Here is a 25,690-nt window from a genome sequence, read left to right on the forward strand (position 1 = left end):
AATTCTCCATGAATATACAAAAACATGACACAAAACAACACACTACAACTTCACAAACCTGGTGTGATGTGCAGTAGTTTCATTAACGCTGGTTGTAATGTGATAGCGCTGTGAAGACGGCGGGGCTTTGGACTTGAAAAATGAAAGTGAAACTTATAAAACATGTTAATACGTTGTTTGGTGTGAATTTGGCATTTTCAAAACAATAAAAGGAAACATGGATCTAAATATGTGATGTGTTACAGTTAATACAACATAGAAGTAAAATACTTCCTCTTTAATGCCCCATAGAAGTAAAATACCTCCTTTTTAATACCACATAGAAGTAAATACCTCCTCTTTAATACCCCATAGAAGTAAAATACCTCCTCTTTAATACAAGATAGAAGTAAATACCTCCTCTTTAATACCCCATAGAAGTAAAATACCTCCTCTTTAATACCACACAGAAGTAAAATACCTCCTCTTTAATACCACATAGAAGTAAATACCTCCTCTTTAATACCCCATAGAAGTAAAATACCTCCTCTTTAATATCACATAGAAGTAAAATACCTCCTCTTTAATACCCCATAGAAGTAAAATACCTCCTCTTTAATATCACATAGAAGTAAAATACCTCCTCTTTAATACCCCATAGAAGTAAAATACCTCCTTTTAATACCCCATAGGAGTAAAATACCTCCTCTTTAATACAAGATAGAAGTAAAATACCTCCTCTTTAATACCCCACAGAAGTAAAATACCTCCTCTTTAATACAAGATAGAAGTAAAATACCTCCTCTTTAATACCACATAGAAGTAAATACCTCCTCTTTAATACCCCATAGAAGTAAAATACCTCCTCTTTAATACCCCATAGAAGTAAATACCTCCTCTTTAATACCCCATAGAAGTAAAATACCTCCTCTTTAATACCCCATAGAAGTAAATACCTCCTCTTTAATACCCCATAGAAGTAAAATTCCCCCTCTTTAAATAAGATCCACAGATAATAGTTTTCTTTTATCTTTGTCTTACTCAGAGAACCAAGGTTACAACTTAACCACCACAAATAAACCACAAAGACGGAAAAACCCACCAAATAAAAAATAAATGATTGATAAAACTAATAAAAAAAAGTGATTAAATTGCTCTGTTCAGGCATAAACTGTCTCTTAATCAGTTCAAACTGCAGAGCTACAAAACAGAAATATGAGTTTTCAAATTGGGATTAAACATGATCCAAACCATTTTGAAATTATGTGTTTGAAGATTTACTCCAATAATAAATAAAAAAAAAACATAGAAATGAAGTTATATTTATGAAGTGTTTTTCAGTTGGGATGCACCGATATGATACTGGTATATGATACTGGCACCGATATCGAAATCCTTCATGGATCAGGTATCGGTCCCAAGATATCGGTTCAGTCGATATCCCATTTTGATTTATGAACGGGTTAATAAGACGATTTTCTGGACAATATTGGCTGAAAACGTTTTATAATATTAAACACATTTTTTAAAGAGAGGGTATTTATATATTTATTTTTAAAAAGGGGGTATTTTATTTTAAAGAGAGGGTATTTTACTTTAAAGAGGTTTTATTTTACATTTAAGAGGGTATTTTATTTTAAAGAGAGGGTATTTTACTTTAAAAAGAGGATATATTATTTTAAAGAGATAGTATTTACCTTAAAGAGGGGTATTTTCTTTAAAGAGAGGGTATTTCATTTTAAAGAGGGGGCATTTTGCTTTAAAGGGGGGTATATTATTTTTAAAAAAGGGTATTTTGCTTTAAAGAGGGGGTACATTATTTTAAAGAGAGGGTATTTTACTTTAAAAAGGGGTATTTTATTTTAAAGAGGGGGCATTTTATTTTAAAGAGGGGGCATTTTGCTTTAAAGAGGAGGTATTTTATTTTAAAGAGGAGGTATTGTACTTTAAAAATGTGGTATTTTATTTCAAAGAGAGAGTATTTCATTTTAAAGAGGGGTTATTTTATTTTAAAGAGGGGGTATTTCATTTTAAAGAGGGGGTATTTTACTTCTGTGTTGTTTTTTTATTCAAGTTGTTCTGTAGTTACAACCCACATCTGGATCATTTTTCACAACCCAACGGAGGAAATTGATTATATTTTCAGTCTCTGCGGTGGTATCAGACGATATCGGCGATCAGCAGAGACTTAAAGCTAAAATATCGGTATCGGTATAGGTACTGAAAAGGCTGGATCCCTATTTTCCAGGACACTCAAAGATGCTCAAAACAATAGCACAATCTAAAATAAGTGAATTAATTCAAATGGAACTTCTACAAGCAAACAACTAAAACTGTGTCACATTCAGAATATTTATACCACACGCACAAGAATTACACAAACCAGAAAATCATAGTTGAACCCTTAACACCGACGGAGGACATCGACGGAGGGTACACGGAGGAGCACCCTTCATCGGCCGGGTGCTCCGAATGGTACTTCAAAGTGTATAACCGTCAAATTGAGTGAAGAGCCTGGGACTATACAGCACAAACTGAGTAAAACACTAAAATTAACGATTAGTAAAACCCCAGTTACAGTAAATTACATTAAACAGACTGAGTACATAAACACCAGTGGGGTCCAGACCACAGTTTGAGAAGCACCGCTCTACTGTAGGTCCAGCCCGGGGCACTCGGTGTAGCCGTAATAATAATAATAAACCCCACCCACACAGGGAATAATGCATCTTCAGAAGAAAACAAAGCAGGCCTTTAATTATGGCTCCAGTCGTAAAGTCCAACATAAACAAGCCATCAAAGTGCACCTGTACGAGATATGAAACGCAGAATGATGATAAAAACGGCACAATCACATTACACATGCTGCTTTTAAGAGCCTGCCTTTGTTACCAGTCCTAATTGAATGGGGCTGGGAGCTGACTAATACTGCGGAGTAAGGCTCTCAGTCGAATTAATGCCAACGCAAATGACTTCTCCCGAGATCTATGGCTTCAGGATTACCTTATGTGTTATTCCCCTCAATGAGTTTATAAGCACTTTTCACAACCCTCCGACGCTAGAGAGTTTTGCCGTGAACAACAACTAGCATGCTAACAATAGACTGTGTAAAGACGCGGATGAAGTGAGTTTGACGTCACCCACAGCATCCAGCTCCAGGGAAATGAAGCTAATCGAGGCTAGAGCGGTTATAGCGGCTAATTTGGAGCTGAGTTCTGACCACAGGTATCATAGCAAACGAAGAGCCAATCCGGAGAGAGGTTGTTGGAAGTAAAGCCCCTTCTCGCCCACACTGGTGGTTTCGCAGGGAGCGGGCGCTTAGCAACGCTGTCAGTCAAACCTGTTGCTAACGCTAGAGGAAGGGACCTCGGGCAAAGAAGGCGCCTGATTTGTCTGTTATTAATGTTCATATGTTGATTTACAGACACAAAAGCGAAACAAAAAAAACAGGATCATGTAGAACGGATTAATACAAACAATTTAAGACCAAAATGAGGAGTCTGACAGCAGCAGCTCCAGAGAGATGGGACACAGTTTTTCAATGTAAAGTTAATTGGAGCCAGAGTCGGTGGAGCTAAAAGCGCGCCCATGATCACTTCCTATTTGGAACGTGGCGGCTAGCAGGTTAGCTAAGTCCATACACATATACAGTCTATGATGCTAACACACACTTCTTGATATATGGGACAATAAAACACTGTCTAATTTATACAGTCTGTGGTTAGCATGCTACAGGCTATGGTTAGCATGCTTGTTGTTGTTCACCTCAAGAGCTGCTTATACAATAAGTCAATGATCATACTGGGGGTGTTCTACATGTATGTCTTTTGGCGGAATGTTCAGCAGTTACCCTGGTGACACAATGAACACGTTAGCAAACACAGCTAAAAAAGTTTTGAGATCGTCTGAAAACTCTAGAAAAAATACAAATTGGATTTAACCAGAACATTTTCAGAAGCCTGTGGTCAATCCAAGCGTTCATATTTAGGAGTTTGAGTTTCAACAAAAATGGTGAGTGCGAGTAACTGCAAAACTGTTGGCTAATGCTAGCTAGCTTGCGACCGTAATGTTATGTGAGAGAGACTTGTTTGCAGCACAAATCAGCTCATCTGCTGTAGTTTGTTCTGGTCAGACAAATGTTAGATTAAGGTTTAATTTGAGTAACAGAGCTTCAGACAGAGCAGTTCCTCCGGTTAGCTTCACACCTCCAGGAAATATTGATGACGTCAGCTGCAAAGTATCAATAGAACGTTGTGATACGCGTCATACGTAACGCAGCAATATTTCATCCTCGTATTGTCTTATTCCTGAAAGCAGCACTAGTTTGAGTTCAAATCCATTTTCTGAACCTTTTATTAAAAACCACAGCTCGTCTTTGTTCTAGGAGCGTCTTTGTTTACAGTGGAACATTTGTCAGCAGAGAAAACGGAGAGAGTCCTCCAGTAGAGACGAGAGTTTTGGTGAATGTTGATCCATTACATTTCTGAATGAGCTGGCAACGGATCGCGGCAGTTCGGAACGCCAAGCCAAAACCAACTTCCCTTTCTCATTTTTCCTTTTATTGTACCACAAACACATCGCAATTTCACCGGTCTTCAGAAATCAATGCGAGCTCCTCTAGCGCGAACAGGGTCTCTTTGTAGGGGCATGTGTGATGGTAGGAGGACAGCCCGGGGGGGGGGCACAGCAGAGAGAGAGAGAGGGGGGGGGGGGGGGGGGGGGGAGGGGACAAGATGGCACCGAGAGGAGGAGAGCGTCCCGTGCCAAGATGTTGCACAACGAGCTCCAGTCTTTCCAACAGGCAGCCTTATCATTCAGAGCTAAACAGATAAAGAGAGGTCCAACAGAACACAGCTTAGCACCGTCCCGCATCTACATACTCACACAAGAGCTGCCCTTCACGTCATAGTATTCATAAAGTACAATTTTTTACTTTAAATACGTTTGGTAGACAGTATATATAGAGACTTTTTTTTGGTAAAGGTCCAAAATGACACAAAAATGACTAATGTGAACTTTAAGTCATGTTCTAATCCTCAAAAACACATCTGGAGTTGCGTTTTGTTTCATTCACACATGTTTGAGTCACACTTTATTATTAGTCTGTAACATCTCCAAAGCTCAAAATGCGCCGTTCCACCTTGTGATGTCATGAAGTGGTAGTTTTCACGTTAACAGCTACGTTTTACCTTTAGTTCAGAAGAAATGGGCAATTCCAGAGCAGAAATGATCCAAATGATTCTAGAAATGAAGGTGTGTGGAGTTTAAAAACACAGTGGAGCACTTCCTGTTTTACCACATGATGACATCATAAGGTGGAATGGAGTGTTTTCTATTTGGGAGAAGAACTCAGCGTAAATATGCAGGGTGTGTTAAACATGTGTGAATGAAACAAAACACAACTCCATATGGGCCCTTTAAAAGTGTAATATGAGCCATTTAAACAGTGTAATATGGGCCCTTTAAACAGTGTAATATGGGCCCTTTAAACAGTGTAATATGGGCCCTTTAAACAGTGTAATATGGGCCCTTTAAACGGTGCAATATGGGCCCTTTAAACAGTGTAATATGGGCCCTTTAAACGGTGCAATATGGGCCCTTTAAACAGTGTAATATGGGCCCTTTAAACAGTGTAATATGGGCCCTTTAAGCAGTGTAATATGGGCCCTTTAAGCTTCACTGTTGTTTTTAATCCAACAGCATCCATCTCTAACAAGCTGAGTCGGCAAATGAATTTATAATCGCAGGACTACCTTAGCTGGAGGATTTTGCCTGTGGTGCATGTTTTTTGGGTTGATGGAGGAAACCGAAGGGCCCTGAGGAAACCCACTGAGACACAGGGAGAACATGCAAACTCCATACAGAAAGGCCCAAGGCGACCAGGGAGTCAAACACAGAACTTTCTCACTGTGAGGATGGCGTGCAACCCACTCAGCGTGCCATGCCGCTTCAAATGTTTTTTCCAAAACTGAAGAATATGTGTAATAATCCTACCTAAAAATGAATATAGGCGACTATTAAAGAGGGTTTTTTTATGCAAAGGTGACTTTTTGGAGCTTTCTACTGTGTTATAATGTTGTTCCCTCGTCAAAAACATGTCTGGAGAGGTTTTAGATGTCACCCATGCATGTTTGAGTAATCTAGCGATCTCTCCCGGGGCATATTCGAACCTTCTTCACGGTTAGCTGTAAGATTTGTCCAAAGCTCCGACCACAAGCCTACATCACCCATGCTCCCACACGACAATCCTCCATGAATATACAAAAACATGACACAAAACAACACACTACAACTTCACAAACCTGGTGTGCTGATTGTAATGTGATAGCGCTGTGAAGGGGGCGGGGCTTTGGACTCAGAGCAGCAAAAACTAAAGTGAAACTTATAAAACATGTTAATATGTTGTTTTGGGCAAATTTAGCATTTTCAAAATAATAAAAGGAAACATGGAGATTTAAATATGTGATGTGTTACAGTTAATACAACATAGAAGTAAAATACCTCCTCTTAAATACCCCATAGCAGTAAAATACCTCCTCTTCAAAACCACATAGCAGTAAAATACCTCCTCTTTAATACCCCATAGAAGTAAAATACCTCCTCTTTAATACCACATAAAAGTAAAATACCTCCCCTTTAATACCCATAGAAGTAAAATACCTCCTCTTTAATACCACATAGATGTAAAATACCTCCTCTTTAATGCCCCATAGAAGTAAATACCTCCCCTTTAATACCCCATAGAAGTAAATACCTCCCCTTTAATACCCCATAGACGTAAAATACCTCCTCTTTAAGAAAAAAATAATAATTTAAATAGACACAAAAGACAAAACAAAAACACTGTCACTACAGAAACAATGCTTTCTGTCTATGTCACTTTATAAATGTCACCGTGCACCTCCTCTCTCGGTCTGGCCTCTCTGGCTGCCGAAAAAATCCAATTTGGTTTGACCACATGGCCCTCTGCAGTCATTCAGAGCGTATTTCCAGAGCAGGAGGTAAGATGCCAGCAGCCCCGGTTCACTGGTGCCACTCCGCGTGTCATTTACACGTCGCTCGCAGTTTGGTGCCACTGGTTTAGGATAACTACCTGTCACCATGGAAACAGGTCTGGGTTAGCCGCCGGATAAACTTCTCCCCAGTGTGAGAGAAAATGAAAAAAAAATCAGTCTCAGTCACTCTTTTGTTCATGCATCAACTCCAAATTTAGATGGAGTTTTCGCCTGCAGTTTTACCGGATCTGAGCGCGACCGACATAGCAACGTAACTGAACTGGATGTGTGACGGTGTAGACTTAACAATGGGCTACGAAACAGAAGAGCCGGGAATCGCAAGGTCCCTGATGATTCGATACAATACATACAGTGGTTCACTTTAAAAGAAGAGACTCGGGTGGAACCATAGACTGTGTATATAAATGGACATAGCTAACCCGCTAGCCGCTGCGTTCCAAATAGAAAGTGAGCATGGGCGCGCTAACACACACTTTTTGATATATGGGACAATAAAACACTGCCTAATTTATAGAGTCTATGATTAGCATGCTAGTTGTTGTTTAACTCAAGAGCCACTAACACAATAAATCTGTACTGTATCTGCAAAATTAGTATCCACTCCGTCATTCTTAAAACTTCATTTAGTTGTAGTATATTAATGCACTTTTTATTTATTTAAAGTGCACTATGTAACTTTTCTGGTGGACACATATACTGTACGTATATAAATGGACATAGCTAACCTGCTTGCCGCCACGTTCCGAACTGGAAGTGATCATGGGCGTGCTTCAGGGTCCATCGATTCTGGCTCCAATTCACTTTCTACTGAAAAACTGTGTCCTCTCTCTGTACATGCTGCTGTCAGACTCGTCATTTTGGTCTTAAATGTTCGTATTAACCCGCTCTACATGATCCTGGGTTTTATATTTTAATATTTTGTCTGTAAATCAAGATATGAACATTAATAACAGACAAATCGGCTTGTTTCCCCTATATCGCTCCAGCTGACATTAGCAACAGGTTTTATTGACAGCATTGCTAAGCATCCTCTCCATGCTAACCCAGCGGTGCTGTCGGGAAGGGGCGTTAACTTCAACAGCCTCACTCCAGATTGGCTCTTTGGTTGCTATGATACTTGCGATGGGAATTCCAAACATGTAATTTTGCTCCAAATTAGCCGCTATAACTGCTGTAGCCTCGATGAGCTTCATTTGGAGCTGAACGCTGTGGGTGACGTCACACTCACTTAGTCCACTTCTTTACATAGTCTGTAGGTGGAACCCCATAATTCCAATAAGGGTTATGAAAAGGTTAGAAAATCAAATACAAGATAATCAATATTACAACTAGTATCAAAACTAGCAAGTATCGATACTGCGGGGGAAAAACACATAAACAATACAAAGTTTGACCTTTCTTGAACAGTGCTAAAATTATCTTGAATGATCTAGTATTTAGTGTTGGAAATGACACTCCATTGTCTAAAAGAGAGTGTTTTACTATGATTGTAGTCTCAAACCTATTCTTCAGATCGAGTTTGAAATTTTAGTATTGTGACAACGCCAGTCACAGTAACTTGTAAAATGCATCAGAGCACACAAATCTCAGCCATAACTCTTCAAATGCATCTGCTGTCATCACTGTCCATCACTGTTCCTTCCATGTGCCGCGTATTTGACCAACGCAGACAGAAAACACAGAACAAAAAAACAAACTGAAGAAGGTGCAGGTCAACAGGTGGTTTTGTCTATTCGTGACTAAAAGACTAGAAAGCGCCGAGATCTGTCAATCATCCTGAATGATGTAGGCCATGTTTGGTAATGTAAAACAACTTGGTTTTAAATCCGCCCAACTGTGCTCGTGTCGCTCTACAGTTATAATCTCTGACACCTGTGGATCATTACGTTAGAATTTGCACATTTTAAATCACAATATTCATCTAAAAAACTTAATAAAAGAGACAAATCCGCTGACTTCTGCATTAGAAAACTGCGGTGTCTAATAGGAGCTGACGCCGCCGTAAATGTCATCACGACAATGCACCGTGTAGCTGTCGGTGAAGCAGATAATTTTTTTTTTTTCATTTGTACCAAAATGACGACACAACACTGCCAAATCCTACAAGTATCATCGATTAAGAAAGTAAAATGGCATCTTGAAAATAAGCGATTAAAGGTTAAACTCAAACATGAATCACTCCAAATACAATGAGAAGAAACAACTAGAACATGGTCTGATTTAAAGCACTTGAGATTGTTTTACTTGTAGCTCTGCGTGGATTGATTTTGCCCTTGGATATTGTGACTCTGTAAATCAATTGTTCAGTGGAAACATTTAGCAAAAAATGTGCTTTTAAACCTGTACACCTGTTTTAAAGCAAAAACTGCAGAGAAGTTAACAATCAAAAACTGCCCAAGTGCACTCAAAAACAGTAAGTGGCAACTACCTGTGTGCACCAAACAGCTTCCGGACAAATCTTTATGCATCAAGTGCTTTTAAAAGGGCGCCCCCTGTGGTGAAATGGAGCGCACCTTAAGCCCCCCCGCGGCCCTTGAGTGGAGTCATTATGAACTGAGCTAGCATGCACCGTTAGCGCCTTAGCTTAGTGCCCGTCTCCCTGCGTGATTCCGGGAAGTAAAAAGGCTGTCGTCGTGGCTTTGGGAGCACTTCAAAAAGCCCGGAGCAGTGTGAACCTTAGCACTAGCGACAGGGTCATGGCTGCGTGTTCGCGTTAGCGCCACTAGGCTTGCATGCGTGTTTATGTGTACTAGCGTGTGCGAGTGTGCGTGGGCGTGCTAGCAGGGTTAGCGGAGGCCTATTAAAAAGCTGCCTGAGGAGAGGGCTTTCAGTGGAGAGTCTATGGGGGGGCACGCAGGATGGCAGGTCCATTGTGTTTGCCAAGAACCATCCCGAGAAGTGGAATTAGCGCTATTCTACTTCACATAGCTGGAAGATGCTGTACTTAGCCCATGTTTAATTAGACCTGCAAGACAGCCGAAGATAAAGAAACATTTGAGCCACAGAGGAGAACGGGAATGCAAAACGGTCTCACATTGACAGACAGAACTGCGCTCGTGTGATTAAAATGTGTAACGAACCAAAGGATGACAACATGACGCAGAGTGTGAGAAGTCTTGAGCCTGCCAGTGTCATGAAAAGCCCAGCGTGAACCCACTGATTGGAAATAACTGCTAATGCGGCTCACAATCGGCTCGCAATTAAAATTTACCAGCCCAGTCAGTCAAATATCCTCCTCTATTTGACTTGGAGACACACGGAGGATGGAGAAATACATTTAATCCCATCACACGCAAAGTGGAAAAGTTGGGTTATACAATGACAGACAACCATAAAAAACTGTCAAGATTAGTTTTTAAGAGGGCGGATTACGCAAAATCGACTTTTTTGAGCTTTCTACCGAGTTATAACGTTGTTCCCTCATCAAAAACATGTCTGTAGAGGTTTTAGATGTGATCCATGCATGTTTGAATTACCGTATTTTCCGGATGATAAGTCATAGTTTGTCCGGGGGTGCGACTTATACTCAGATGCGATTTATATGTGAAATTATTCAAATATATAATTTCACATCTTCGTTATTGCCACACTCTAGGCTTGTGTACTAGTATGTACTACTCCTGTACCGTTGAAAATTTAAAATGTCAACATTATGGTAATTTAAAAGACATCTAAGAAAGACTGAACAAAAAAACATTAGCGTGCTGTACTGCTATTCAGCCTGTTGTTCTCTATTTTATTGTTATTATTAAAACCTGCCTTTAAAGATAAAATGTTTGTTCTTGGTCTTGGATTTTGTAAATATAAATTTCCCCCAAAAAATGTGACTTATATATGTTTTTTACTTCATTGTTATACATTTTTCGGCTAGTGCGATTTATACTCCAGAGCGACTTATACTCCGGAAAATACGGTAATCTAGACTCCGCCCACAAGCCTACATCACCCATGCTCCCACACAACAGTTGTCCATAAATATAAAAGACCATGATAAAAAAACAACATACTACAGCTTCACAAACCTGACGCGATGTGCAGTAGTTTCATTTACGCTGATTGTAGAGTTGCTTTCTTCGTAAAATGAGTTGTACTTGACTTTTTCTCCTTGGTTTGTTTCCGTTGGCACATTGTGAAGTGTCGAGGAGCACAATGACGTCCCACTGTGGAGGTTAGAGCACAGTCACACAGAGTAAACAAACATTATTAGCTGATAATAAATGGGAGCTTTATCGCAGACCGGAGTGCCATTAATATTAATGATTGTTTGTATCTATAACAAACTAAACAGCATCAATATTTGTCAGCACAGACGAATGCATACATTTATCTAGCAGCACATAGGAGCGTTTCAGAATATGTGTAAACGCACACCTGTGATTAATGCTAAAGAGATTATTGTTAGGAGAGGTAGCTTTGTTTTAGGCACAGCGGCTGATAAAAGAACTTGATGAAATGGGCTTGTATATTTTATTTTATGAGTGAAACGGTCCATTACCTCAATACCTCATAAAAATCTATATAATGCTCTTTAGGTTATAAGATGAACACTACCAAAAGTCAAGTTTGGACATGCTTTTTCAGCAGTTTTTCTTCTTTATTTCCATTGTAGATTCTCACAGAAGTCGTCAAAACTATGAATGGACAAAAATGGAGTGTAGTAAAGAAAAAATAAACTCAAAATACATCAGCACTTGTTTTAGGTTTTTTAAAATTAATGAATAAAAATGGCCGCCCTTTGCTTTGAACCCCGGTTTGCACTTTTGGCGTTTCTTGACTCTGAAGTGGCTCAGCTGTGTCGTGGAAACTATTTCAGGAGAATTCATCAAGAAGCTCATTGAAAGAAGAACAAGATTTTCACTTTTTTCTTTCCTCCATAATTCCTTTCTTCTTCCTTCATATATTTGATGTCTGATTGTGCGTCCAAACCTTCGCCTGTTCGTTTATATTCACATGAAACTAACATCGTCTACTATTTGAACTTGTCTGTTGAATTGAACCACACAGACAAACATTTATTCCCAAAATGCACCACAGTATTTCACCAGAGCTAAGAGCTGGTTTGGACCAAGTTCATTACAGTTCTGGGTTGTGTGAATGTGACAGGGATGGCAAACATCATTTAACACTGCAGGAAATCAGGGATGGGCCGTTTAGCAAAAAAGTCATTTTTTTGCCTTATATCACGGAATATCACTATTTTCAATTCCATGCAATTCAAGTTGATTTCCATGGCACATTTAAAGCAATTTGAGCTGACCAAAGTGCGTCACATAAAAGTCAACAAAAAACAAATATACAGATAACACAATACACAGGAAAAGTGCAATAAAACACCAAGATATCCTGTGTAGCTAGTATTAAATGCCAGGGAGAAGAGCTACATTAAAGACTGAGAGGACGCAAAATTGACTCTCGCTATGTTCTAATGTTGTTCCCTCCTCAAAAACAGACCTGGAGTTGCGTTTTGTTTCCTTCACACATTTAAGTAATACTTTATTATTAGTCTGTAACATCTCCAAAGCACAAAACGCTCTGTTCCACCTTGTGATGTCATGAAGTGGTAGTTTTCAAGTGAACAGCTCCTTTTACCTTTAGTTCAGTAGAGATTGGTAATTCATGAAGCACATTGAGAGAAGGTCACGGGTTTGCAGATCTGCCGACAAAGCAATGGGTGGAAACTCTGAGGATTTGAGTTAAAAACATAAAAAATATTGAGTTATTTAATATTTTTCTTCACTACATAACTCCGTACATCTTATTTCATATATTTGACGCCTTCTGTGTGTATATAAAATAGAAAGTAGTAAAAATAAAGAAAAAAAACACTGTGTATCCAAACTTTTGACTGGTCGTGTATTTCTATAAAACAAATCGAAATTGAAAACTGACGAAGTAAAGGAAGTAGGTGTAGGCGATTAAAAAAATAATAATAAAAATGGATGAGCATTTCCGAAGGCGGGGTAAAGCTCTTTCTCCACATCTTGAGTGAAAAAGCTTTTAGCGAGGTTATTAAGGTGTACGATTTCAGAGAGGCATTAGACCGAAACAAAGATAATCCTGTATCGAGTGTTTTATTGTGAAATTGAGCAACTTCACAAAGAAAAATCCCTTGAAGGAAATACGTCTTACATAAAGTGCCTCATCTGGATCATTCGTATTCCGCATATCTGCTCCAGACACTCGCTCTGTTGTCTGTATGTGTGTTGATGGACGGCTTAATAATGCCGCGGATATATATAGCACCTTTCAAGATATAATGCATTATTCATTGACTCCACACTTAATGGTGGTAAACCTCGTCTATACCCACAGACGCCGCGGGGCAGACTGACGCAGAAGGGTACCGGTACGTGCCCTTAGCCCATCTGACCACTGCCAATCACTAACTCACACCGCGTCTTGCCCAAGGACACAGCAACAGTACGGTGGATAAGGTCATTTTGTTGTTACTGGACAATGACGATAAATTAATAAATGTTGCACCATCTTGAATCAAGTTTTTACGTTCCCAAATTTGAAACTGTGTAAAATATTTAGCAAATTTCGTACATGAAAACTGCACAAAGAAGTGGACTTAATGAGCGTGATGTCACCCATAATGTTTACCGCCAGTTAAATGAAGCTCATCGAGGCTAGCAGTTATAGCAGCCATTTTGGAGCGAAGTTTCATATTTGGAATTCCGATCCCGAGTATCATAGCAACCAAGGAGCCAATCCGGAGCGAGGCTGTTGAAGGTAACGCCCATTCGCGCCCGCACCGCTGGTTTAGCAGGGAGTGAGTGCTTAGCAACGCTGTCAATCAAACCTGTTGCTAACGCTGGAGGAAACGGGGAAAGATTTGTCTGTTATTAATGTTGATGTCTTGATTTACAGACACAATAGTGAAATAAAAAACACCAGGATCATGTAGAGGGTTAATACGAACATTTAAGACCAAAATGACGAGTCTGACAGCAGCAGGTACAGAGAGAGAGGACACAGTTTTTCAATAGAAAGTGAATTGGAGCCAAAGTTGATGGAGCCAGAAGCGCGCCCATGAGCGCATTCTATTTAGAACGCACCGGCTAGCAAGTTAGCTACACAGTCAAATGAAGCTCATCGAGGCTAGCAATTATAGCTGAGTTCCACATTCGGAATTCTGATCGCGAGTATCATAGCAACCAATGAGCCAATCCGGAGGCTGTTGAAGGTAACGCATAGTTACGCACTGTCAATCAAACCTGATGATAGCGGCACCTAATACGTTTGTTATTAATGTTCATATCTTGATTTACGAATAAAATACGAACATTTAAGACCAAAATGATGAGTCTGACAGCAGCAATTACAGAGAGAGATGTGATAGTTTTTCAATAGAAAGTGAATTGGAGCCAGAGTCGATGGAGCCAAAGCACGCTCATGCACATTTCCCATTTGCACCGCGGCGGCTAGCAGGTTCGCTACGTCCACAGATACGCAGGCTACAGTCTATGATCCTACACTTCTGCCATTATTGTGACATTTTCCATTAGTGAGCTTTCATTTTTGTCAAAGGCTTCACAGAAACACAAACAGCTTCAAAAACTCTAAAGTGTGCTCAGGGATCTGAAGCCAACATGTCAAAACAGAGTTGATCCGTTTAGTTTGAAAAGTCATGGGACATCACGGGACGGGGCCAGCCTTTTGTCCAGGGGAGCATCTTAACTCCCGCTGTCTGCTGCGTTCCACCTGATTAGGCCGATCATTCACTTCTGACAGGACCATTTCAGCCCCACTAACTCCCCCAAAATCCTCCATATAAACCTATTTTTCTTTTTCTCTTTGTCTAGTGGGAAACTTTTTGTTGTTTTTGTTTTGTTGTTAAAGATTTGAGCTGAAGAGGGTTGAATAAATAACTTCTATGACTCAGTATTTTTTTTAGATTATGAGGATTTATGCGGGACAACAAGTGAGTAAGTGAGTTGAAGAGTATTTATAATCTGCAAAAAGGTTTAACTCATGATTCACAAGTTTGATCTATCCTTATTTCTATCCTTTTTTTCAGCATAAATAGTAGTTTTTGCATGAGCTCCCCCTGCAGGTGTAGTATTGTGAGTGCAGTTTGGGTCAGATACACACAGATACTTGCCTCAATGTCTCAATTCGACGGTTGCACACTTTGAAGTACCGTTCGAAAGACGTGGCCGACGAAGGGTGCTCTGCTGTGTATCCTCCGTCGAGCGTCACCTAGCAACCGTGACGACTGCTTACTAATGAGCTAAACGTTTAAAATGGACTCCGAAATAATCACATTTTTACTTTTCATTATGTATTATTTAACTGAAGAAGAGTCAAGCTGTCGTCGCAGCCGTTTATTTCTGTTTAGATTGAATGATGTAAGGAATTAATCTTTCCCTTTGAATATCAACAGACAAATATAACGTTAAAGGTGATTTCTTCATTGTAGCGAGTATTAACTTTAAGAAAATATACCTTGTTTTTCCCATAGAAGAGGTGCATAATGGGATACAGAAGCGCGCGAAGTCTGCTCGGATCGTTCACAGCCGATCTCCACGGAAACGCTGGAAAAGCAGGGCACATTTGTTGGCTGCATTCGTGGAGCGCATGAAATGGGACGGGTCTTGTTGCACCGGACGTTACGTAAGTGTCCTTCAAACGCAGCTGACGAAGTGCGAAACCAACGAATTGAGACACGGCAACTGAATCGTTTTGAGGGCTTTTGCCACGCCCCCTTTTCAGTCGACCAATCGATCGGCAGCACATGTCTTTAGTCCAATAAGAATTCGACCACAGCCCTAGTTCTAACAACATTGCACATTGATCAAGGGCTGATCCTGCTTTACGGTTACTGCATCAGTGGCATAAATTAGTTTCAGGATCGTTTATCGTTGCTCCATGTTTTTCTGAATGACGACGGCTGCATGACATGAGAAAAACATGCGATATTCGATAACTATGTTTTGTATGCAATATTTTAATATATCATTTGGCAGTTAAATAAAAACAAAATATGTACTTTCCTTCATGTACTAGTCAAGACCAGTCCCAGTCTAATGTAGGACCAGGTCAGCCAAAATCGCCACGTCGATATTTGTGCAATATACTGTGGAGCTGTAGTTGCTATGGTGATTAACAACTTGCAACAACAAAATATTACATCTTTTCAATAGGGAAAAAGTCCTCAAAATGTCTCCTATAACTGGAAGCAGAAATTGATATTATTGTACTCACTGATATTTTGGTAAAAGTCCTATATTACGGAAACTTGACTCTTGTGAGATTTAAGTCATGTTCTAATGCTGTTACCTCCTCAAAAACAGACCTTCAGTTTTTTGTTACATCTCCAAAGCTCGAAATGCTCTGTTCCACCTTGTGATGTCATGAAGTGGTAGTTTTCAGGTTAACAGCGACATTTTACCTTTAGTTCAGTAGAGATTGGCAATTTCAGAGCTGAAATGATCCAAATGATTCTAGTGAAGGTGTATGGAGTTTAAAAACGCAGTGGAGCACTTCCTGTATTACCACAAGATGACATCACAAGGTGGAACAGAGTATATATTCAGTTTGAGAGAAGAACTCAGCCTAAATATGCAGTTTGGTTTGTGTGTTAAACATGTGTGAATGAAACAAAACACAACATTATATCACATGTTAGAAGTTGTTATTGTGGCAGGCCTACACCCCTAACCCCCAGACCCCCCATACCCCCACCCGAAACAAGCACACATGATCCCGCACGCTGCCAGACAATCCGTCTTGGAGCACGGGGCAAAAATAAAAGCTTAGGAAGAACGGCGTGTTGGAGCCAAGTCACTCAGAGGGAAAATGCCCCCATCACGGGCCGCAGTTAAAGACGACTCGCACCACTTCACTTGGACAGCCACAAACACCGGATCGTTTAAGGCGGCGGCCATGTTGGATCACTTTTGTTGTTGTACTCGTAGCCTCGGACGTCGAAAAACAACCTTAAGACCGTGTTTACAAGAGCGTTCAGGGGTCAGTCTGGTGTGGAGAGCCGCATTACAAACACGGATTGTATGTGGAGATTAGGTTGTCATTTTAGATTTTTACTTTAGTTTTGAACGAGTTGTTTCCATCCAGTAAATGTCCAAATGCTGAAGAAAATATATTAACTTGCGCAGTGTATTTTTAAAGGATCTATATTACACAAAATTAATTCTTGTGAGATTTAAGCCGTGTTCTAATACTTTTTTTTTTGTGATCAAATTTTTTATTGTTTACATAATAACAGCAAAAACACAATCCCCCCCCCCCCAAAAAACACATCCCGAGCTCATGGTGATATCCTACCCCCCCTCCCTGGGCTCCATATGTACAAGATTGAAAAAAAAACAACAACAAACAAAACAATATGTATATGCATGCACATTATATGTGTATTCCTATACCCCTATACATTACTATACTTATATTTACATATACACTTACACACACACACGCATATATATATATATATATATATATATATATATATATATATATATATATATATATATATATATATATATATATATATATATATATATTACATACACATATACATACATACATACACACAGACTTGATTATTTAAGATTATTTAAGATTATCCAGCTCCAATAAGGTTTTACTCCATAATGAGATAGTTTTTGTTTTGGCTCCATGCATTTTAGCTACTGATAGTTCCATGTTGATGATGTAGCGAAAAGTATTGATCCAGTGACTAAGAGTCAAGTTGTTAGATGTTTGCCAGCGAAGGGCCAGCAGTTTTTTCGCTGCTGTCAACCCTGCCAGTAAAATCTTTTTGTGAAAAAAGGACCAATTTGATAACATCGAAAAATCATTAATCAAAAGGATAAGTGGGGTAAAACAAAAATCTTTGTTTAACATTTTAACTAAATAGGAATGTACAGTTTTCCAAAATATATTGACGTCTTTACAATCCCAAAACATGTGGATAAAAGTACCAATCACATTCTCTGAACATTTATCACAATATGGAGAAGAAGTGAGCTTCATCAGGTATCTCTTTTTAGGGGTTAAATAAGTTCTATGTAAAAAGTTGAAGTGTAGTACCTGATGGTTTGGATTTTTTGATGAGTAAGTAACTGTATTCCATATTCTTTTCCAGTTGTCATTCTCCATTGCTGCATCCAAATCCTTACTCCACACGTTTTCAATTTTCAATGGTTTATAATTTGCAATCAATAATAAATTATATATTTGTGTAACAAAGCTCTTTTTTCTATTTAATATATGGTGTAATTTGTGTGTGGTAAGAGGTTCAGTCCATGGAACCCCATAGGCTTTCATGGAGGATCTCAACTGCAGGTACACAAAAAAAGAAGATGCTGGCAGGTTAAAGACGGCACGTAGATCACTAAAAGGGAAAAGCCCAGAATCACCAAACATGTCTCCTAACACATGAATCCCTTTATCTTCCCATTGTGAAAAAACAAATGGTTTGGCCCCAGATAGTAATGAATAGTTGTGGAAAAGTGGACTGTTCTTATGCCATTTTTGTATGCTTTTAGATTCTTTATCCACGTATCTCCAGACTGCTAATAAATTAGTAATTGTTGGGCCAAAACGAGTCTTTGCTCGTTTAAGTGGGATAGCAGAGTAAATTAGGTCTTTTAATCTATGAGGGTGAACTAGATTTTCTTCTATGCATTTCCATGCAGTGTCACTCGTTGGGCAGAACCATGAAAACAGTGGACGTAAAACAAAAGACCAGTAATAGTATTTGAAATTGGGCACTGAAAGGCCTCCTGAAGATTTGTGCCGCTGTAACGTAGCTAAAGAGACACGTGGTCGGTTTCCTTTCCATAAATATTTTGAAATCAGAGAGTGAAGCCTTTCAAAATACCTGGGCGGTGGAGAGAGGGGAAGCATTGCAAAATAAAAAAGTATACGTGGTAATATATCTGTTTTAATTATAGAAATTCGAGTTTGCAAAGTAGTAGGGAAATTATCCCATCGTTGTAAGTCAAGAGTTACCTGGTTTAAAATGTTTATGAAGTTTGTAGAAGCAATTACATTTAGTGATGGATAGATTTCCACACCCAAATATTTGAAATGCTCCACTCTCGGAATTATAGACGGAAGTGATACAAGGTTGGAATATGAATTAAGAGGAAGTAAAGCCGATTTTAACCAATTTATCTTATATCCAGAATATGAACCAAACTCTTTAAATGTCTCAAGTATATGTGGGATAGAGGTCGATGCTTTATCTATATATAATAAAATGTCGTCACAATATAGAGAAATGTAATGATTAGTATTATTAAAACTTATAGGAGAGATAAAGTTATTTTGTCTTATTTTTTGAGCTAAGGGTTCTAAAGACAAGGCAAAAAGAAAAGGACTTAAAGGGCACTCTTGACGACATGATCGAGATATACGAAGAGAAGATGACGTAATACTTCCACTTATCACCACAGCTGAAGGATCCGTGTATAGTAATTTTACCATATTGATGAAAGTATGTCCTAATTTAAAATGATCCATAACCATCCAGAGATACTCCCATTCAAGCTGCCGTGTTCTAATACTGTTTCCTCCTCAAAAACAGACCTGGAGTTGTGTTTTGTTTCATTCACACGTTTGAGTAACACTTTATTATTAGTCCCTCTACATCTCCAAAGCTCAAAACACTCTGTTCCACCTTGTGATGTCATGAAGTGGGAGTTTTCAAGTTAATCAAGTTACTCCTTTTACCTTTAGTTCAGTAGAAGTTGGCAAATCTAGGACAGAAATGATCCAAATGATTCTAGTGAAGGTGTGTGGAATTTAAAAACACAGTGGAGCACTTCCTGTATTACCACATGATGACATCACAAGGTGGATCAGAGTGTTTTTCTGCATGGTTTGTGTGTTAAAACATGTGTGAATGAAGCAAAACACAACTCCAGGTCTGTTTGTGATGAGGAAACAACATTAGACCATCAAACAGTGTAATATGAGCCCTTCAATGTGAAATATTTTGATCTATAAAATATCACCATGAAATCTTGTATAACTTTTCCGGCCACCAGCTTGTCTCCATGGCGATGTTATTGCTATGCCTAGAAAGTTCAACATGATGACATTAAACTATCTGTCTTAAATGTTCGTATTAACCCGCTCTACATGATCCTGGTGTTTTTATTTCACTATTTTATCCATAATTCAAGATAAGAACATTAATAACAGACCAATCACGCGCCTTCTTTCCCCCGAGGTTGCTCCTGCTAGCGTTAGCAACACGTTTGATTGACAGTGTTGTTAAGCGCCCGCTCCTTGCTAAACCAGCAATGTGCGTGGGAAGGAGCGTTACCTTCAACATCCTCGCTACAGATTGGCTCTTGGGTTTCTATGATACTCGCAATCGGAATTCCAAATATGAAACTCGACTCGAAATTAGCCGCTATAACTGCTAGCTTCAACGAGCTTCATTTGACTGGAGCTGAACACTGTGGGTGACGTCACACTCACTTAGTCCACTTCTTTATACCGTCTATGATTTCAGGCGATGCAATAATACACATGGAGGCAATAAGTAAACACGCCCGCTACAAGAAAAGTGACAGAGTGCAGCTTTAATCTTAATCCTTATTTAAACAAAACGTAATACGGGTCTATGTTTGGACTTGTCCTGCTGGTTGGCCTTGTCCAGTTCTTTCCATCACTCATCGTGGATTAACTGTTCTGGTCTGGTCTTGTGTTGGTTTAGTTGGACTTCCATTTCTGCGGTTGAGAGTAAAGCCCATAATTATATCAGATGAACGCCGCCGGGGGGTTGCTTTTCTGAATATTCAAACTATTGTGCCAGTGTTTTCCAAGAAGATTTGAGGCTGAGGAATGAACTCGGGAGGAGGGGAACGAATGCAAATGTGGGGTACAGCGGAGGGGCAGGAGATGGCTTTTGCATGGAGCGCCGTGATATTGGCCTTCACCTGCTGAGATCTGAGGGAGGAACCATGAGACGCGGAGACGGTCGCGGTTCACAGCGGCCCCTCGGGCTGAGAGAGAACTGGGGTTGTGTGGGCTCGGGTTGTGGGCTCGAAAACTGTAGGGGAAAAGCAATATTTGTGAAGATATGGGGTTTATAAAAAGGTTACGTTCGGTTTTATAATCTTATGTTCATGCTGAAACGCTTTGGGTAGGTTTGATAACGCAGATTACATCGGCTAAAGGTGCTGTACCTGATTTTATACAGTCTTAAAAATGGAGAAAAAAACAAAAATAGTTCAATTTAAACAGTTTGCATCAGTCCAAAAATATTCAACACTTACCTTATGCATTCAGAACATCCTAATTATTCACAGTGATGAGTTTATAAGCACTTTTCACAGCTCTTAGAAACTACAGTTTGACGGTTGCTAACAACACTTAGCATGTTTTGCGCAATTACAAAGCCTTTCAAACAAATCACATCACTCTAGTATCTATGTCCTACCAAAGAGCCGTGCCTGGAGTGGTGATCAAAATTCCCTGGGGATATGAAGCTACCTGTAAGCACTGCTCTGTCTGAAGCTTTTTTTAGCCTTTAATCTGAGCTTTATTTTAACACAATTGGACCAGAAAGAGTCTGTGTAATCCCTCAGTCGTCAGGGTCTGATCCATAGCAAAAGACGAAGTTTAAATCTGTCACCTGGACAAATGGTTGTAGGAGTGAAGACGTTTCGCTGCTCATCCAAGCCGCTTCTTCAGTTTGAAACAAAAGAGAACAATAGGAGGGCCATTAAAGGTTGAATAGGGTCGTCAAGACAATAGCTGTTTTTTGTTTCAGTGTCATTAGCTCCTCCCTTCAGACTGATAATAGGCAGTGTCCAGCAGTAATCTGACCAGAACTGAAGAAGCAGCTTGGATGATTGGCGAAACATCTTTACTCCTACGTTTTGTCCAGTTGACAGATTTAAACTTCGTGCAACTTTTGCTATTCACCACAAAGAGCTGACTTAGTTGAAACTACAACAGGCGAGCTGCTTTGTGCTGTTAAACAAGTCTCTCAAATAACATCACAGTCACAAGCTAGCTAGCATTAGCCAGCAGTTTTTTAGTGAGTCACCTTTTTGTTGAAACTCAAACTCTTAAACAGGACCAGGGACACTCAGTTTGACCACAAGCTCCTGAAAATGTGCTGTTTCAATCTGTTTTGTATTTTTTCTTGAGTTTTCAGATGATCTTCAAACTTTTTGCGATGTGTGCCTTGTGTCACTATGGTAACTGCTGAACTCTCCTCCACAGACATACATGTAGAACACCCTCAGCATGACATCACTGCAAAGTATCAATAGTGCGTGGCTACCCCTTGGACAACAGTTCACTGGTTCAAATCCCAGGGGAAACACCTCATTTATTGGATCCTATGTTGCTGCTACACAGTCAGGCTGGTGGAGTAGTTTGAACAGAAGATTTCTCAGAGGTCAAAGGTCGTTCTCCTGACCTGCTTTTGATCAGACGCTGAGAACACATCTGTATCAGTTTGTGACCATTCTGAGCAGTGCCCATTTTTAGAAGTCGCCTTTAATAGTTCTTCAAAGTTGAATTTTCACTTCAAAATATCAAGTCTCCTCTGAAGTCCCTGACGTCACAGCTCCGACAGCTCGCGCCGCTTCCAGGATTTCCATGTCTCTGATGTGCGCACACTTCAGTACTTATACAAATGTGACTGCCATCTTTGACATGGGTATAATGTTTATGAATGTTTATGTGTGTATGTACGTATTACAAATAGCCTTTGCTAAATAAAAACTGAAATGTTGTCAAGCGTTTCAATTTTAAGTTTGGGTTTGCATATCCAACAGGTGAACAAAACAGTCACGATTCCAAACTTTGTCCAAACTCTGATGTGTTTTTATAATGTATCGCTGGGTTTTAGATGGCATCACCACATTCTATAGACCAATAATATTTAACACAGATGGAGGGGAAGAAGTTAAGGCAAGGTAAGTTTGTTTGTATAGCACAATTCGTACACAAAGTAATTCAAAGTGCTTTACAGAATAAGAAAGACATGAAAATCACACAAATCAAAACATAAATAATCACAAATAATCATCATAAAATTAACATAAAACTCTTTCAGCCATGTCCACAGCTAAGCAGTTTTGAGCCTGGATTTAAACATTGTCAAAGTAGAGGTCTGTCTCACATCTTCAGGAAGAATGTTACAGGTTTTAGCTGCATACAACTGAAACACTGTTTCTCCACGTTTATTCCTGACTCTGGGCACCAGCAGGAGGTCGGTCCCTGAAGTCCATAGAGTGTGAGATGGTTCATGTGGCACTAACGTGTTGGAGATGTTCTTTGGTGCTGGTCCATGGAGAGACTTGTTCAGAGCTGCTTTAAAGTCTATTCTCTGAGCCACAGGAGCCAGAGACCTGAGCCACAGGACACATGTGGGAAGTACTTCCTGGTTCTAGTGAGGACCTGAGCAGCAGTGTTCTGGATGTTCTGTTCTGTCTTAAGGCTCGTTTGGAGAGGCCAGTGAGCAGGACGTTACAGTCGTCTAACCTACTGGACACAAATGCAGGATAAGTCTCTCTAAGTCTGGTTTTGACAGTTTACCTTTCATTTTTGCAATGTTTTTAGATGGTAAAAAGCTGCAGATGTTATTGATTTGATGTGGCTGTTAAAGTTCAAGTCTGAGTCCATTATTACCCCTCAATTTTTAGCTTGATTCGAAGATTTTAGAGAGAGAGAGAGACCGGAGGTGACTGCTGACAATTCTCTATGTTTCTGTGGGCCAAAGATGATGACTTCAGTCTTGTCTGAGTTTATCTGGAGAAAGTTGTTTTTCCTCCACACACTGATCTGTTGGATGCAGTGAGTGAATCCACTGGTCCATATTCACCTGCTGCAGTGAGACATAGATCTGATTGTCATTTGCATACTTGTGGTAGGACACATTATTGCTGCGTATTAAACTGGCCTAACAGCAACATGTAGAGAACAACAGGGGTCCTAAGATTGACCCCTGGGGCACCCCACAGGTCAGGGCCATTTTATCTGAGACACATTTTCCAATTAGAAAAGTTAATGGGTCAAGTCACTCATAGAAATGATCAGGTTCAACATTTGTGAATTTAACTTTTGGATATTTCATAGCGAATCTGAAAACCAGTGTAACCAGTCCAGCCCTCTTGATACAGCTCTGTGTTGCATTCTGGGTAAATATGACAGAGGTTCGGTCCAGGTTCAGAAGGTTTTTGTGTTGATTGATGAAGAAAAGATATTAGAGAATCATTTACAAAAGGCAGGACTATTTACACAACAGTGATTCGCAAAATAAATGTACTTTTGTCTGGACCCAAAATGAGCGTCTCACCTCTGAAATGTCGCATAGCTCCGAGTGCTCGTTGCTTGGGAACAACAAAACAAACTCAGCAGCATCGCAGGTCCACAAATGAAATAACAAAATGTGTCGATAATATAAAGTGATTGAAAAATTATCTGTTTTTATTAACCAGTTACATGCATCTTATTCTAGCATATTCTCTCCATATGAACTCTGTCCGTCAGAAGTTTGGACACATCCTCTCATTACAATGTTTTGTTTGTTTTTTGTTTTTTTTTAATGTTATATCCAAATCCTCAAAGTATCCACCCCGAAAAGTATTTAGTTGTTTTTTTTTTTCTTTACTACATAATTCCAAATATGTTACTTCATATACTTGATGTGTTTTGTGCATTTATAAAAAGTAGAAAGTCATAAAAATAGAGAAAAAACTAAATTACACATCCACTTAGGACCATTATGACTTGATTACTGTTAATTAGGAGAATTAGAGTGAAAATATGAACCATGTCACACTCTGAGGGCTTCAGGACTAAACCGGGACTAAACTGGGACTGAACCAGGACTAAACCACCACTGAACCAGGACTAAACCAGGTCTAAACATGGACTAAACATGAACTAAACCAGGACTAAACCACCACTGAATCAGGAATAAACCAGGTCTAAACCAGGACTAAACCAGGACTATACAAGGACTAAACCAGGACTAAACCAGGACTAAACCAGGATTAAACCACCACTGAACCAGGACTAAACCAGGTCTAAACATGGACTAAACATGAACTAAACCAGGATTAAACCAGGACTAAACCAGAACTAAACCAGGACTAATCCTGGACTAAACCAGGATTAAACAAGGACTAAACCAGGACTAAACCAGGACTAACCCAGAACTAAACTGGGACTAAACCAGAACTAAACCAGGATTAAACATGGGGAATCAGCATTTCAGTTTTGTTCAGTTAAAACCTGGATCATTCTTCCTGAAGATATGAGACAGGCCTCTACTTTGACAATGTTTAAATCCAGACTCCCACTTCTGTTTAGTGGCATATGACTGAAAGGCTTTTATTGTTTTAATGTTAGTTATGATTATTTATTGTATTGTGATTATAGCATCTTGTACTGTACATATAAACCCTCCTTGCGTTGCGTTGCCAGGTTGTACTAAAGTAACATGGAGTAGATTTGTTCCAGCTCTATATCAGCATGTTCACGCACGAGCTGTGAGGAAGCGTCCCCACACTTAACTTCTGTATCGATCCGAGCCCGTTCCTCTGTTGCCGCTGTAGAGGTCCGGTTTGATTTGTGGGTGTGCTCTGAAGTCCGCTTTGCTCTGGGCTTTAAATCACATTTATTTACAGCAGATGCGAGCGGGCCGAGCACACGTGGGCGTTTTATCAGGAGCATGTTGAGCCTGTTTATAC

Source organism: Periophthalmus magnuspinnatus, chromosome 3, assembly GCF_009829125.3.
Source record: "Periophthalmus magnuspinnatus isolate fPerMag1 chromosome 3, fPerMag1.2.pri, whole genome shotgun sequence".
Lineage (NCBI taxonomy): Eukaryota > Metazoa > Chordata > Actinopteri > Gobiiformes > Gobiidae > Periophthalmus > Periophthalmus magnuspinnatus.